The sequence below is a fragment of the Rattus norvegicus genome, chromosome 5 (assembly GCF_036323735.1).
Source record: "Rattus norvegicus strain BN/NHsdMcwi chromosome 5, GRCr8, whole genome shotgun sequence".
In the NCBI taxonomy this organism is placed as follows: Eukaryota; Metazoa; Chordata; class Mammalia; order Rodentia; family Muridae; genus Rattus; species Rattus norvegicus.
Genome location: NC_086023.1, coordinates 55,610,707 through 55,628,170, shown reverse-complemented (window position 1 = coordinate 55,628,170; position 17,464 = coordinate 55,610,707). Strand labels below are relative to the sequence as shown.

At 36.3% G+C, this 17,464-nt stretch overlaps 1 protein-coding gene across 12 annotated transcripts in view; it reads left to right on the top strand.

Annotated features, from left to right (window-relative positions):
* Positions 1-17,464, top strand: part of Lingo2 (leucine rich repeat and Ig domain containing 2) — a 1,322,423-nt gene that overhangs the window by 860,502 nt on the left and 444,457 nt on the right. For 11 of the 12 annotated variants that reach the window (XR_010066383.1, XM_063287596.1, XM_063287594.1 and 8 more), the window contains one exon: positions 13,081-13,113. The gene's annotated coding sequence lies outside the window, so the exon portion shown is untranslated. Of the gene's footprint in view, positions 1-5,974; positions 6,124-13,080; positions 13,114-17,464 lie in introns of those variants that run through there. The other variant, XR_010066382.1, reaches the window with a different exon arrangement.

Sequence of the window (17,464 nt, the reverse complement as noted above, 5' to 3'; positions counted from 1 at the left end):
GAAATCCATACGATTTTATACTTGTTCTCTGTGTGTGTGCTTGTTCTTATTTGGGAATTTTATCTTGTGTTTTAGTGACTCCCTCTTTAGTCAGGCTGTCTTGTAATTGGTCTCCTGCTTTATGCCAGGCTGTCTTATAACTAGCGATCTCTCTTCCTCAGCCTGTAGAGTGTGAAGATTACAGGTGTGCACTAACGTGTACAGCAATCACAGTTTGTTGTAACAATTAAGACATTCAAATTGAAAAAGAAACACGAATACAGTTCTCATACACAGAAAGTAATGTGATTGATTGTGGGACAAATATGGTTGTTCTCAAGGCTTAGTAAAAATGTTCCCTTTTCCTTAGTTGAAAACTTTATGGCACTGTTCTTTTTAATATGTAGTCATCTCTCATTGAAATAGAAACTTACTGCAATATGCCCCAATGGAATATGTCTCTTTAGAATGGGTCATTGGATTGTACCTTTATCATATTCCTCCCATTTTCAATAGCTATAAGTAGAAAATATCTTTTGAAGGTTTAGGGAAAAATCAAACACATCCACAGAGGATGGCAGACAGGGAGGAAGGCCAGAGATGGGGAGAGGTGCAAATACATATATACATCATACAGACAGACAGACAGAAGACAGACAGACAGGCAACAAATGGAGAGAGAGAGAGAGAGAGGGAGAGAGAGAGAGAGAGAGAGAGAGAGAGAGAGAGAGACGCTTTCTGCATATTGTCTTAGCAATTGGGTAGCAAGAATCGGTGCTAGGTAGATGGCTGGCCCTGGCCCTTTACATGTTTACAATTTTAAAAAGCAATCCTTAATGCACAGTCCTTAATGTCTGTGAGAATGATATGTTTGTCTTTTGTCTTTGAACAAAGGAGCAAAGAATTGTACCTCATATGTGCAGTCGCAACACTTGGAGACTAAAGCAGGATGATAACCTGTTAGTACTTGGCCAGCTCTAGCTATAAAAATTGACACTATTTCTCAAAAAAACCCCAAAGAAATAACAAACTTAAGCAAAAATACTTGAGGGTGGGGCCGCACTGATCTTCATCCATTCTTTGCCAAAAGGTTTCCCTCAGTCATTTTGAGGATTTTAAGTCAATGATGTGCATGTTTCCAGTTTTCCAATATTATTGTCTAACATTTGGAAAGAAGAAAAGGAAAAAAGGAAGAAAAAACAGAAGGAAGGAAGGAAGGAAAGAAAGATGAGAGGGAGAGAAAGAGGAGAAAAGAAAAGAAAGAATAGAAAAAAAACAAGAAAGACAGATATTACTGTTTGCTGATATTCCTCACAAAGACAATTATCTGTTGCTGTCGTGTTAGAGATCCCAAATGGTCCAGGACTATAGCATTTTATTGACGATGTTATGTAAAAAGATATACATTGAATTGTGTTATTTCATTAAAAATAAATCCTGTACGGTTTCCAGGGATATGTACTTTTCCCCAAACAAATCTAAACTGCCATCTCTCTTTTCTCTCTGGGTCCATTTTCTTTTCCTCCTGTGATACTGTGGCTAAGCTTTGCTACACTTAACAAGAAGGGTATGCTAATGAAGCCCATGCACAGAAACTTGCCCATGATTATATCTAGTATCTCATGAAAAGAAGCACAATTCATAAAGGATTTAGTACATTGGAGACTTCCAGGGCGTGATTATATTTTGAATATTTATCTTTTGTTCACTCCATTTCCTTCTGTTTCATAATTTTCCCTAAGCTACACATTGCTTCTCCCTGGCACAAAGTCTAATTTTGTTTGCCTAGAAGAAAAAAAAAAGCATTATGAAAAATAACAGTATTTTTGCCTTCTCTACACTTCTTAATTCAGACTAGAGGCATGTTGTTGCTCAAAGCACTCTGCCCCCACCTCCTCAGACTGTGAGTTCCAGTATGGAAACCTCACTTGCATGTGAATTCACATTAAAGCAACTGAAAGGACTAAATCTAGTCTGGGCAAGCCAAGTGAATTTAAGTCATTTCAGATCAAGTACCAAGTCACAGAATAGTAGTGACGTGGAAAGCAGTAACTCTTCAGGGAAATGAGTAAGCCTTCCTTTAACACCAACCTTTGAATCTGTCTCGTCTCTCTGTCTTTCTGTCTCTCTGTCTCTGTCTCTGTCTCTGTCTCTCTGTCTCTCTCTCTCTCTTGCTCTCTTCTTTCTTTCCTTCCTTCCTTCCTTTTTTCTTTCTCCCTCCCTCCCCCTCTCTTCCCTCTTTCTTTCTTTCTTTCTTTCTCTTTCTTTCTTTCTTTCTTTCTTTCTTTCTTTCTTTCTTTCTTTCTTTCTTTCCACATATTCCATTAGGGAAGTTTGTTCATTCTGGGGGTGTGGAGTACTGAAGGCAGTGCAGGAGTACTAATTGAAGAAAAGGAGAATGAATACAGAGAAATTCACCATAAAAAGAAAAAAAGAATCAGTCCAAAGTCTGCTGGTAAAGCAGATTCATGAGATTCAAGGGAGCAAACTGCTGTTTTCAGAGAATCAAAAGGACTTAGGACCTGGAATTTGATATTGAGATAATCATATAAACATGAGGCCATGATATTTATCTCAATCCTGAAAAGCCTTTCATCTATCCGATGTCTACTCTAGGACCAGCTAATAAAGTATGTAAATAGTAAAAGAGCTAATTCTTAGTAGATATGGTGCAAGTAATAAATATATTGTACTTTAAAGGCAATATCATATGTTGTTGTAACCTGTTTTTTAAAAATGCTGAGGGCAAAGAAAAAGTATAACTGAAATTAAAATTCTAGAATGTTCAGATTAGCATGATAAGAAATATAGTTGTGACGAATTTAAAGAATGTAACATGTATTGAAAATATTATTTTAAAACAATGAGACAATAAGAAAGAATGTAATTACCTAAAACAGAGTACAGAAGACAAAATTGAAATAAAGTTAAATATAGCTGCAAGTCAAAACACACCATTGTCTACAATAAAATGTTAACGGAAAAAATTGTCCAAATAGTTATATAGAATATTGTTATATTTTAAAACAACATAATCATTTTTCAAATAATTTAAAATAATTAAAAAAATATAAGTCAGGAATATAGTAATTTTTTACAATTTAATATTTAGAAATATATCTGTTGTTATTCTATTTTAGTGACTATGAAATATTGTCAAAGGCTTTTTATTTTTATAGTTGTAACCCTGGCCTTCCATTTTATAACTTTAGCTTTCCTAACTGCATAAGGTGACACATTGCTCTCTTTCATCATGAGACTGGTAGACAAATGTGAACACTGCAGGTGAGAAGGAACAGGCATGCAAAACAGAGGTACTTTCCAGCACACGGCTTCCTTACAGTAAAATGTCTGTTTAATTAATTTCACACAGTGCTAGCTGCTTGACTTTCTCCCTCTCCCCAAGCACCCCTGGGATTATCTGAAATTTTGTACAGATGTTCTTACAGAGAATTACATTGCCAAGTGACATTAACACAAGCTAACATTCAACATTAATTTCATAGTTGAGGCATGGACGTGACAAGTACCTTCATATTCTTGTCTATATTTATAGTTTCATGAGCTGGGAATTTCTGTGTGTGGAATGCTTCCTTCCCACATCCCCTAATCAGTGACTTTCTACTCTGGAGTCAATTGGCTTTCTCAGCCTCTACTTCTTTAAATAGCAGGTTGGCTTTAAGGTCTTTCTTTCACTGAGCCCCTGATTCCCTTTCCTAAGTTATTTTTGTTCAATGTAATAAAGAAAAGAAAATTTTCGAGGTGGAAGACTTGTGTGAGAAATAAGATGCAGAAATCTAATATCTTATGTACAAATGAGGTTTATTGTGTTTCACTAGAACTGAAGTGTTAGTGCTGGTTAGAATTCCAGCAGAAGCCACCATGAAGCACTGTGAACAGATGTTAAACTGAGCAATCTCTGGGCTAAACAGGAAACAAATGAAGACATCTCATGTATGAATCTGGAACCAGGGCACTTGACTATGAACTGGCATTGAAAAGTACAAAGCTCATTGCAGAGTAGAGAGACGATGCCATTTCTACTGTCTATTGGCTGCAAGTGGCCAGATGTATATTACTTGTTGTCATTTCCCACAAGGTGTGTGTGGAAAATAACCACAGTATCAATTTAACGATATTAGAGTATCAACACTTTAGTGTTTCATCAGAACCTTGCTACAACCTTGTGGTCTAAGCTTATCTGTTGCTCTGTCCACCTTACAGATGAGCAAAATAAGGCATAAAGGTCAAATAGTTTGACAAACATTTTATGGCAAAATGAAGAGCAATGTTGAGGCTATCAAAAGCAAAGCAAGTACCATTAACATCTATGTTTTGATGCGTCCTCTGACGTGTACCACGTGACTTACAGGACTGATTGGTATTATCTCTTTGAATGGGATTAAGTATTAAAATCTGTAGTTTATATGCCCATGAGATTCAAGTCCTTTCTGTAAATATTGCCTACATTCAAATGGGAAGAATGAAGTATGTTTCATTAGTGTTAGCTCCTTCTGTCTGTGGGTGTTTTCTCTGTCCTTAATAAAAATGAAGACTTTTTAATGGCCCATAATATGTTGTAGTTGTTTAGCTAATCTCATTTAATGATGATAACTATCAATGTAATTCTTTTGCAAAGATATGTCTAATAAATCTTTCATGTGAATGCTTCTATGTGAAAATATTCTCAAAGTAAAATGTAGATGTCTGAGATATTCTAATATTGCTTCTATAATTTGAGTATAACTGTTGGTGAATTTAGTGAACTGAGATAGCAAAATAATCGAAAACTATGAACTATAAAATTGAATTGATATTTTTTTAAATGCCAAGCACATCTTAACTGATATCTCTATATAATCTAGCTAAATCTCAAAATAAATTTAAGGCAGATAATCACGTGAGTATCAGTTCCCTTAGCTACGCAATTGGAATCACTCATATGATTTGAGAAACTTTCTCATGTTTTCTTTATTAAGAAATAGGCGTTCTGTAATCTACCCAGGTCTCACTGAGTCCAGGGACTTCCTTCATTATGCTGAAATTCTCCCTGTGCGATGTGTTACATGTAAAGTGTAGCTCTATTAACAAAAAAACCAAGATGTTTTTTTTTTTTTTTTTTTTTTTTCAGAGCTGGGGACCGAACCCAGGGCCTTGCGCTTCCTAGGCAAGCGCTCTACCACTGAGCTAAATCCCCAACCCAAAACCAAGATGTTAAAAAAATAACAATTTCTGGGGAACAATAGGTACTCCCCAGGAATTAAGTATAGCTATTTTTGGTAACAAAATACATGTGGCTTTTACAGTATGAGTTGTGGTAAACATGTTCATATATCCTTCCTGTATTTACCCTCTGATAATGTCTTTTTTTACATAACCATTTATGTTATAAAATTACCCCAGGAGAATATGTGTATATGTGTATGCATATGTGTGGATATTTGTGTGTTTTCATGTGTTTGTGCATTTGTGAGTATATATATATATATATATATATATATATATGTATATATATATGTGTGTGTGTGTAGTATACATGTATGTGTTTATGTATCTGCATATGTGTGCATATGTATAGAGTGTGTGTGTGTGTGTGTGTGTGTGTGTGTGTGTGTGTGTGTGTGTGCAACCTTTATCTATCTGCTTTGAAAGCATTTAACATTATGGTATTTTATGTTACATGTTACTATATGAGGTTCTGAGAATTGGAGAAAAATGTGATTCTCACCTCCGAATCTAAGACATAGTTCACTGGAAGCTGCAAAGCATTTCGGTGAATTCAGATGCACCAGATTACCACTCAAACTAACCTTGTGAGTAGGTCATGATGTCATTGTATTTCCTCAACTCAATAAAAAGAATGGGTGTAAATATCTGTTCCTATTGTTCTGAGGTCTATAGGTTTAAATGACAATGCATCTATTTATTATCAAATATTTCCAGAATAAAATTAGAGTCTGGTTATCTACATTTCTGTATTCTTATCGATTATTAGGCAGAAGATAACCAACAAATGTGCGTGGAGGTCAGGAAATGTGTTCAACTCAAAGCTTACCCAGGCAAGTACAATAAGCAAATTCCTACTTCTTCATGGGCAGTTCTTCATTAGCACCATACTTCTTTTGAAGAAGTTTATGTGATATAGCCTGGACTTGTCAATGCAGCTTCCATGGAGAGGCACATGTGCAAACTTTCAAGTCCCTCTGATGTTTGAGGAAATCCTGAATAGACTTACCTTGAAAATGATATAGAAATTATTTTATCCATTAGTTTGAGACAAGAATAGTTTGAAAGTGATATCTAATTGAGAAGCAGACAAAATAAAGAGTCATAGAAGGATCTGACAGAATAGGATACGCCCAACTCTCATGAGAAGAGGAAAAGAAAGCTACCTGAGGAGCAGTGCTCAGAGAGAGGAGGAGACAGTTTTACTGAGGGAGTTTTGCAAAGACAGATTGAAAAGAAAGCAAGCTAGAGACAGGTAAGACAGAGTGAGCTAGAGAATGAGAAGGAGTCAGAAGAATAGAACAGATTGCTAGGGTTGGTTTGAAGTCAAGCATAGCGATGAAGTCAGAGGATGAGAGAGAAGTTCGATTGAATCAGTCAGATTGGTGAGGAATTTGATCCAGAACGGCTAACTTGAACCAGCCAGCCAGAGTTCAGAAAGGGTGAGCTTATTCAGCAGTAAATCTTAGAGGCTCAAAACAACATTCTAGGCCTAGGCTAGATTGTACAAAGTCTAGAAGCTTCCAGGTCTATACCTAGGCTAGTGACCTTTGTAATATACAATTATCAGAGAATAAAGGCTATGGTTACAAATAAGCATTTTTGTGTATAACTACAATCCATCTCAGACATCCACTCCCAATACATTTCTTGAGATTTTCTTGCTTTTCTTAGAGGAATTTAATGGAACATTTTGCATATGTTTTTATGTTTAAACTCTCTTGAGCCCATGGTAATGGTGGACTCACATGAATAAACCTTTGATGCCACGTACACTTCAACAGAAAAATTATAATTTTATCTGGAATTAGAGCTGATGGATAAAATTAAGAAAAGGCAAATTTAAAGAACCAAGTGTTTAGTGGTTGTAAAATCCTTACCATTCTTTTTGAAAGCTACATTAGAATTAGATAACCTCTGTGTTCTGATTTTAAAGGCTGCCTCCAGTAATGTTTTACTGAGCTGCAAACTGTTCTGACTAAATTTCATGCCTGATAAATTCCTTGCATTTATAGCATAAAATGTAAGACTTTGTCCCATAACTAATCTGTTAAGTTTCTGAAATAGAGAAGTATTGAATCTTTTTGCATCAGAAAATTAAGCGAGTAAAAGTCATCATATATTTTTTTAAAACACAAAAGCACAATTAGGAAATTTGGTCATAATAATCTTGCTACTAAGTCTTGAGATACATTTAGTAATATTCATATTCACATACACATATGTTCATATATGTTGTGTTTTAATAAACCATCATAAATTACTATAGTTATAGAGATATATTCATTACTTTCTCAGTAAATGCTTACTATTTAATAGTTACATATCAATTAGGTTGATTTTCCAATAGCAACATATTAAATAGCATTAAATAATGACTTTTCTTTACAGTTTTACCATCATTATCTGTACTTATTGCATAGATAAAATGCACTGAAAATTGGTTTAAGATTTTCTAAACCTTATTGGGAAGGGCACCATCTTTGGAGTCACCTACATCCATGTTTCTTTCAGATCTCTGCCTTCTGAATCCTGTAATCATGATGTAGATAAATCTCTCTCACAATATCTGAAATGCTGTACACTTGGAGTCTTTGAATTTGTAGGTTTCTCTCAAACCAAACAAAAGAGGTGTGGTTAGAAGGGGGCTGTCATACATGGAGAAAACCCTAAGTTACTATTCAGTCTCTCAAGCAGAGGGCAAAGCAATCTGGGAGAAGAAATCAGCTGTGGGAATACATCAGTCAGTCCTTCAGGCAGTGGAGAACATTTGTCACAGAGAGGAGCAAAATGGTATCCTGCATCATCTGCATGCTCTGTGTCTGTCTGCAGTGTCTGCCAACAACTTATCCAATCCTAGAAGGCCACGTTTCCTGAGGACACTGCCATAACAAACACTTCCTTTGCTTTTCTTCCAATTTTTATAAAATATCACTTTTTTAATTACAAATAGATTGTTTTCATACAATATATTTTGGTTATAGTTTCTTTCTCCTTGGCTCCTCCAAGATCCTTCCCATGTCCCATTCTGTCTCTCCTTAGAATAATAATAAGACAGAGTAAAACAAAACTGAATATAAACAAAACAATCCCACCAGAAGAAAAGGAGCCAAAGAAAAAGCACAGGAACCAGATACAGAAGCAGAGACACACACATTTACCTACTCAGGAATCTCACTAAAAGAACAAAACTGAAAGCAATCACATACACACAAAGAGCCTCCGAAGATGCCATTGGGTTAGATTTGTGCTGGACATCTCTTGCTGTACAATGAGATATCCTAAGAGAAAACTAATGTGTTTTTTTTTTTCATTTTCAAGTAGTTATCAGTTGGAGATAGTTTCTGGGTTAGAGATGGGGAGCATGTGTTCACTTCTCTTCTTGGCGCTCGGACCTCATCTGGTGCAGACCCATGAGGAAGATATTAGGAAGCACTCTCTATCTCTGGGCTGGTCTCAAGGCTGTAGCTAATTCCTGTCATCCTCAACCATCTTTCTTCAACTGTCCATGGTAGAATTCTATTTTGTTTAGCCAGTATCTTTATTAACTTAGGTCATCAACCTTGTGACGGGACACCAGCTAAAATGTCTGAAACCTTTATCCTCATTGCTTATGCACGGTACCGAGCTTTGCTATTGCCTTTTGAAAGTAAGCAGGGAAAGATTAAGAAGTGCAGGTGACATACCTTAACGTCAGGCATCGCTGTCTTCTTTGTGGATGCAGCCTCATTGTTCCGTCATATCTGAGCAGCTTCACTCTCTGCTGCCAGCTGTTTGCCACGACTATGCAAATTGTTGTTGTTTTTGTTTCTTTATTTGTTTTTAATCAGGCATATCTTAATGATTAATGAGCTTCCTTTTATGTCCCCGGACGGAAGTATTTCCCCTTTGCAGATAAGGGTATCTAAAGGCACAGAGGTTAATGTGTAGGATTGGGACACAGGAACAATGCCATGTTGATTACTCAGATTTCCCTACTTTTCTTCTCAGATCCATAGAGTCTATCCTTTGAAGAGTCAGGGGAACAAAAAGAGTCACTGATCTTGAGTGTTTTATTACATCCTTAGAACTGCATTTTACCATTACCAAGTTATGAGACACTTCAGCTGCGTCCTTGTTTTGGAGCAGTAGGGACTGAGCCTAGGTCTCTCACAAACAGGCAAGTGCTTCAACATTTAGCTGTACCTCCGCCCTAAATAATACCTGTGGAAGGCTGTCCTGTTGCATTATCGGGTCAGCATCCCTGGTTTGGGCCATATGTACTGAGATGAGTACATCATGTGATTATGTAGCTACTGTTGTAAATCATTTTAAAAGTTCTATTGGAACAGGGCCAAGGGAAGGAGCACCACCCAGTCAGTGCCAGTCTTCAAGGAAAATTTAGTTAAAGTCTCTTTTAGGGTTTGCTTCATTCTCTCTACCCGCTCTGAGCTCTGTGGATAGTATGCACAATTGAGCTTCCAATTAGTCCCCAATGTCTCTGCCAATCCCTGACTAACCTTAGAAACCAAAGCAGGACTGTTATTCAATCCTTGGACACTATGAACCTCAGGGAAAATTTTTTTTTAATCTTCTTGGCGACCATGGTAGCTTTTCCTTCTTGGTGTGGAAACCCTCAACTCAACCAGAGAAAGTATCTGCCAACACTAGGAGGTATTTGTAACCATATTTTCCTGAATTAACTTCTGTGAAATTGACTTATGCTAACAATATGAGACCCTGAGGACAGGACCTGAAGAATATGAGTTAGTCACCAGAGACCCCCGAGCATAGCTACAAGATTAGACCTTCCACAAGAAAAAAAGGGAGGGGGATATTAAGGATCCTAAAGGCTTTTGCCAGCCTTCCAACCTCTTGGCTCAGGGCAAGGGTAGGCCAGGTTCCAGCTTCCTGCCACAGGTCGAGAGTTAACCAAGTTCCATTCTCCAACCACAGGAACATTCTTGAGTAGAAAATTCTCAGAATGTACCAACTGATGCTTGCTACTCAATAGATTTAAAGATCAATATGCTTAAAGGTTTAAACCATATGTAATAATTTTAAACTATAACCTTGCTGAGGTAACCTGTGCCCCTAAAGATTATAAAAACTGCTTATAATAACCATTTGGGGTCACCTTCTAGTCTTTCACCTTGAGGGAATAATTGAAGGTCGACCCCAACGTGCTAGAAGATAAACCTCTTGCTTTTGCATCGAAAAGGAAATAAATAAATAAATAAATAAATAAATAAATAAATAAATAAATATATGTTCCATTGACTCTTAGTGATATTTTTGCACCTTTGTGTTTTGATGTCATAAACCTGTAGACTACAGTAGTGAATAAGGTATGGTGGCACACATCAGACGTCACCCCCCTCTAGGGCCCAGGAATGGCTAAAATAGGGGGTTCAAGACCATATCTAAACCTGGCTTGCCAACTATTCTAGAGAATTCATTTTGAGTCTAGACAACTTACTTCTCTTTCTCAGCTGAATGTGATTGACATCAACATCAAACAAATGACATGTTGGTGGCTCTGAAGATCGTGCCAAAATTGAGGTTCATCAGTGCTCCCTGTACTCATCAACCTTCTTGTGTATGGAATCAGGGAGAAATTATTAAATGGTCCATACAGAACAAATGAGAGCTACTGAGGAGTGGACTAGTAGTGAAAGGATACAAATGAATGATATTGGAGACATATGGGACTTCTTGAAAGGACACTTGAAATATAACAAAGCTGAGAAAAGGAAAAGAAATTTCTAAAGCTGTTCACTATATACACTAAGGTACTAGCAAGGATGAATTCTGGAAACAGACTAATTTATATATTTTCTTCTTATGTATTTTGTTTCTAATTTTGTGTTTCTGTGGTCCCTTAGTGTCTTGGATCTTTTTATTTTCACTTTTCTCCTCCTCCACCACCATTTCCTTCCTCCTTCCTCCACCTCCCCCTCCTCCTCCTCTTCTCTTCTTCTTTTCTTCTTCTTCTTCTTCTTCTTCTTCTTCTTCTTCTTCTTCTTCTTCTTCTTCTTCTTTCTCTCCTTCTTCTTCTTCTTTCTCTCCTTCTTCTTCTTCTTTCTCTCCTTCTTCTTCTTTCTCTCCTTCTTCTTCTTCTTTCTCTTCTTCTTTCTCTTCTTCTTCTTTCTCTCCTTCTTCTTCTTCTTTCTCTTCTTCTTCTTTCTCTTCTTCTTTCTCTCCTTCTTCTTCTTCTTTCTCTTCTTCTTTCTCTCCTTCTTCTTCTTCTTCTTCTTCTTCTTCTTCTTCTTCTTCTTCTTCTTCTTCTTCTCCTCCTCCTCCTCCTCCTCCTCCTCCTCCTCCTCCTCTTCCTCCTCCTTCTTTCCCTTCTTCTTCTTCTTCATAATCAATCAAATCTGGCCACTATGCACAAAGTTATAAAAGAACACATGATAATTTTGAAAATTTGAACAAATAAATTTGGCAAGCCTAAATCATATATATAGTGGTTGTGAGATTTAAACTGTCCATAAAGGATTTGTGAATAGCAAGTTCAAACTGTGTTTATTTATAAGGGCTGTGACTTACTTCTTCCTTGAATCCCTGAATATCAAAAACATATGCTACCTCTCCTACTGAACGAGGCTCCTCCTAATTGGCTTTGGTCTTATGCTTTCTTTGTTTCACCATTTTGAAAAGTTATAATGCGAATACTTAGTGGTGTGGTTATTATATGTAACCTTAAAATTTGTTTCTTACTACAAAAATGTACATTCTGTTAGCATTTCTTACATAAATATTAATATGAGAATGGGATTTACTTATGTATCTATTAGTATAAGCTTAAATTTTGAGATCTAAATTTTAAACATGAGTAAAGTGATGTGATATATATTAATGACATATGTATTAATATAAATCTTCATATCACAATGCTGCACAAAATAATCAAGTCTTTCATTTATAAAATTAGGATGCTATTTACTTCTTGAGGTAGTTGTGTGAGTTTAATGGAAATAATTTAGATATATTCCTAAGAAAAGTATGTGCACCGCATGTGTGACACGTGTAAACCTGATTGTGACACATTGTAAATAACAGCTTTTGTTTGCATGAAAACGTGCCCAGGATCCCAAAAGCTGATTTATTTCAGTGTTTTTTTCTCACCTCCCATTCCTCTAAAGGAACAATGACTTGAATACATTGTTTCGGTAAATACTGCATTATCATAATTACAATTTCCCTGAGAAAAGTGGCTCGCAGTTTGAATATTCAGCATCATAATCTCAATTTCCACAAGGAATGTAGAACAGTTATTATAAACAACACAGTGATCACTTGGTCCATAAGGGAGAAGAGATTACCTGGGGTGGGGTGGAGGGTTGTGAGTAGGGAAAGACATAAAAGCCTGAGTTCTGATCAGAATTCGGAGGAGAATAAATTGCAATGTCCTCTGAAAATAGTCTTGCCCAAACTTATGAAAAAACTGTATCATGAGAGCATGGCACCCTTACATGAACTGCTTTAAGCATTGCTTACACATTTTATTTGAGATAGTCTTGCTGGCCTGGAATTCTCCACGTAGGCTAATACTGGCTGACCAGAGAGCTCCAGAAATCCCACCAATCTCTGCCTCATAAATTTTACTCTTATTAATTTAGTTTTATCACTTTTTATTAAACACTCCCATAATTGCTATGCCATATGAAAATTTCACAGAAGCAAACTATCACAAAATACAAAAGGCGCAAAATATTTTTAAATTATTAAAGTTAAAGATTTTATCAGGTGCTTTTCCCTACACAGTTAAGTGTTGTCCTTTGTCAGGGATAAAATGGGGAAACCTAATTATTTTTTTTAAAGATGCCTCTCTTAGTACCTCAAATGCTTTAATTGGCCTTAACCATTTTTTTTCTTTCCTGTTTTATTTTCTAGATGAAGTGAAAGAAGCAAAATGCAGTATTCAAGGTTGGTACTTTTTATAACGTCTGAACACATAATAATAAAAAACAATGCATGAAGCAGTAAAGCCTAAATACCCTCAGCTTTTCACACATATCCGAAAATATTGTTTTTCCTTTCTTCACTATTGTATATAAGGTTCAATATAAATTTTAGTATAGAACAGCAGAGTGATCAAAAAACTGGTAATATTGTGTAAACAGAACTATTCAATATTTTCTACTCTACTCCTCTGGTTGTGTTCATATTTTATATGTATTTATCATATTGCATATACATCCATACTTTTACTTCTACCCAAACTTTATCTGACCATTGACAGATTAACAATTAACCCTTTCTAATGTGGCATGATACTTCTTATAATAAATCTTCAACTATTATCACAGATCCTTTATTATCCTTTATTTAACTTTACATACCAGACAAGTAAGTGGATTTTCAACACTGTTCAGCTATGTTCAGATGACTACTCTTAAATAATTTGAACCTGTTGGTAAAATGATAAGGAAACTAATTTACATATGTATAGTGTCCATCTTTGTGTTGCTTTTGGCTATTGTGAGTGTTTGCGTATTAGGATAATGTAGTAATTAGTAATAGCAAGTATACTTCTACATTCCAACAGTTCACAGGTGGGGTAGATTTTGGAGTGGGCCAACACAAAGCTTTGCATTTTTGCCTGGATGGTAGCTGAATTTGTCAGCTTACAAGCTCTCCACTACCCACACCATCAAGGCAAGGCTCTCCATCACTGCCCTGGTTAGCTCCCTCAATGCTACAGCCAGCGATGTAGCAAGATCAGCTCTCCTGCTGTCATGTTCTCATGCCCTTGACCTGAATCACCTACACTCACACCACCTACTTAAAGCTGTCCAACACACTTTCTCCAACAACTGTCAGAATTGAGAAAGGACTCCCATATTAGGCTCCTCATCTAAATTAATTTACTATAAAACCTCATCACAGTCACCTCAGCCATCAATAGATCGAACTGCCCCACTGAAAGATGGTGAGCCGTAGTTGAGAATCAGGGCTCCAGACATGGGCTGCATGGATTCAAACTGCGAATTTGCTGTTTGTGTGTCTTTGACCAGTTTAGCATCTAAACACCCCTGATTTCCTCAGCAGAGAAATGAGACGAATAAAACCTTTTTATAAATCAAAGGAGACAATATATTTACAAGTCATTTCTTCATGCTATAAGAACTCAGTGAGAGACGGTCACCACTCATTACTTTGCTGTAATACATTTGCAGAACACATTCTAGAGCAGGCAGGCAGCAGCTTCATTCTCTAAAGGAATTTCTCTTGTGGACCTGCTTTTTCGTGCTTCACCTACACAGATGCATTCATTATACGATAATATATTTGTTCCATGTGAAAACATAAATAACTTGGGAACTGTCCAGCAAATTGTGATACCCTGTGATGGACACTACTTGTGTTTTGCTTTCTTAATAGAGAGCTTTGATAAGTGTCACGAAGATAGAGGATATAATTAGTTTTTGATGAAGAAAGAAAGGTAATACCAAGGTATAATAAGACAGAAGGATAGAAACTTGGTGACCGCTTTTCAATCTCACTTCAAAGCCGCAAAGCTATTGCTGTGTGTGTGGACACACCCTCTTTCTTGGTGATGTGAGAGCTAACAACTGTCAAGGAGGCTTCATATTGATATAATATAGGTGAATGTTAGTAGATGTTGAGAACCATTCTTCAGCTGACAGAGAGTAAGAAGTCCTAAGATGCATCAGGAGAGTAAATATTAAAGAACATAAATAAGTATTTATTCTTCTATGGGAAGTATGTAGTAATCTGTGTGTTTGTCTTCATGTACCATCATAGGCTAGGAGAGTGATGCTCCTTGTTTGAGACTGAAGAGATATGTCAAACTATCTATCTGGCATAAAAATAAACCTTGGACCAGCAGTCTTTTGGTAAGGAGTGTCATACTGAGGACAAAACCAATAACTTAGTGAAGAGTTTCCACTTTGTTCAGTCTGCCTCAGTGAAGCAAGTGGGACTGCACAGTCTATTGACTGATAGCTTGGGAATGGAGATTGGTCAGCTTCAAGAGCTGCCATATACAATCAATACACAACAGCTGATCGTAAGCATGTAAGTGCATCATGATTAGATTTTAAGTAAAGACAGATTACTGGTTTTAAGATAATGAGGAAAATGACAGCATAACTTCTTATAATCAAAATCATTAAATGCTTGATAATGCAAGTGGAAGAAGATCCTCCTAAAACTTCCTAATGGGGCACTTGAGAATAGACACTCTAAACTGTATCTAAATAAGCGCACTCAATGAAAGTGTTGTACCGCTGTGAAATAACAAGGGACTTTGGTTTACACATCCAGTTCACATGGTGAAGTCCTGATCTCCAAGGTAGGAAATGAGACCTTTCGGGAAGACAAGGCAGAATGGCTCATGAATAGGGATATTGCCTTTGTGAAATGGGTTCCATACTTGCTCATCATCATGTGAGGACACTAGAGGCCCTGTTTCTGATTCAGCAGGCCCCTATCATACACAATGATATCCTGTCCCCTGACCTCGGGATTTTCAGCCTAACAAATTGAGAAATAGTATAGATTTTACCAACTACCAATATGATAATAATTTCTTTGTGTTTCATACATGGTCTGACACACCATGATCATGAGCCATTCACTATAAGGATTTAAAGCATCAACGGTGGCTTGAGATGGAGCGATGATTAACTCTGATCCTCTAAGTGCAATGTCATTATAGAGAAACCGAAGGAGGTTGGATTCTAGATAATTCTTAATTCCCCTCCAGGATGCCTGGGTATTCAAGAGGTCCAGTGCTTGTGATGCTTGTTATTTTGCCAAAAAGGTTCTTAACTATGGAATCATTGTACGAATATTATTACTGGCCCCCAACTGCCATGCCCTTCTCCTGAAAGTAAATCATTGATTTTTTTCTACATAAAATCTATCATGACTATCTTAATTTTAATCTTTATTTTCAGTTAATAAGGTCTAGGCACACAGAGGCTAAGTATGTGTTTCTAGATTATAGAGCAAACAATGACTAAATAGTGATCATAGTCCCAAACCCTAATGCCCTACTTGCAATAAAATATTCAGACCAGTAATCAAGAGAAGGCCTTTTGTTGGGGATAAAAATCTTCTCAGACACTACATTCCAATGCCAGCTTCTTGCCTTACAATTGTCTCCATTCTTAAGTATCTCAAGGCCTGTTTGGTTTTTCTTTTTTTCCCTGACTCTGTAATAAATTATCGGATGGTAGTGTTGATGGTTGCCATTTTTCTCTATTTTTACTACATTTGAAAATTCTGAGTAAATGTTGGATAGTTCCACTGTGACTCTAAATCTAACCAAGAACACTGACCATCATCTAGCCTATTGCAATTTATTGATACACTGTGGATGATGAATGTCAGCAGGGTTGGGGCTGATATCTCTGACTGTGGTCAGAAGGCAAACAAAGAAAAGTAGATATGAATTTTACATATATACATTTTAGGATTAGTGTGAGGAGTTAGTCCAAGTGATTCATTTGGGGCTTCTATGTAACTCAGCAACAATGTATTTGCTTAGCATACACAAAATCGTGATTTGACACACAGCATCGATTACTTGGCAACTAAGCTATTGGGCATGAGATGAGAAAAGAAAGCACCCATTGAAACCATGTTTGTGAGATTGTCAGGAAGTTCAAAGATTGAACACCAAATGAATGGACTTTTCTCTTTTTTGACTACAGAAAAATATGTAAAAAAAAAACCTAGAAAACTAATTTCCTTTTATTACAAATTCTAAATCTAATTTCCTTTGGTTTTTTTTACTACATTTCATTTGAAAGGAGATTTGGATACTATTTCCAGGCTAGAGATATTTAAATATTTTCATGCTGGCATCATTGTGTTTAGATTTGAATATCATAAATTAGAGCATTATAAATAACTCCTTTTGCTCTAAAAAATATGCAGCATGTCAATCAAGAAACCATCAATTATATGTGACTATAAATTTAAAAAAAAATCTAGCACTGACTTGAAGACTTTGAAAACCATTAAATGGGTTATCAGTTTGATAACTCAAAGCAAGTCCTTCATAAATTTCTTTTATAACCTTTCAAATGTGTTCCACCTAGAAATGTTTTGAATCTTCATCAGAACACAATCATCATTCCAATCCTTAGTTGTCACCATTTATCTTCTCTTTCTACTTTTTAAAATATGTTATTTAGCTAAACTTAGTTTCTCTAACTAAACCTTTCCTTCTTTCTCTAAAACCTCTCTGATTTTATCTGAGTTTTCCTGTGAGAAATGGAGAGATGAAAAAGATTGTAGAAAT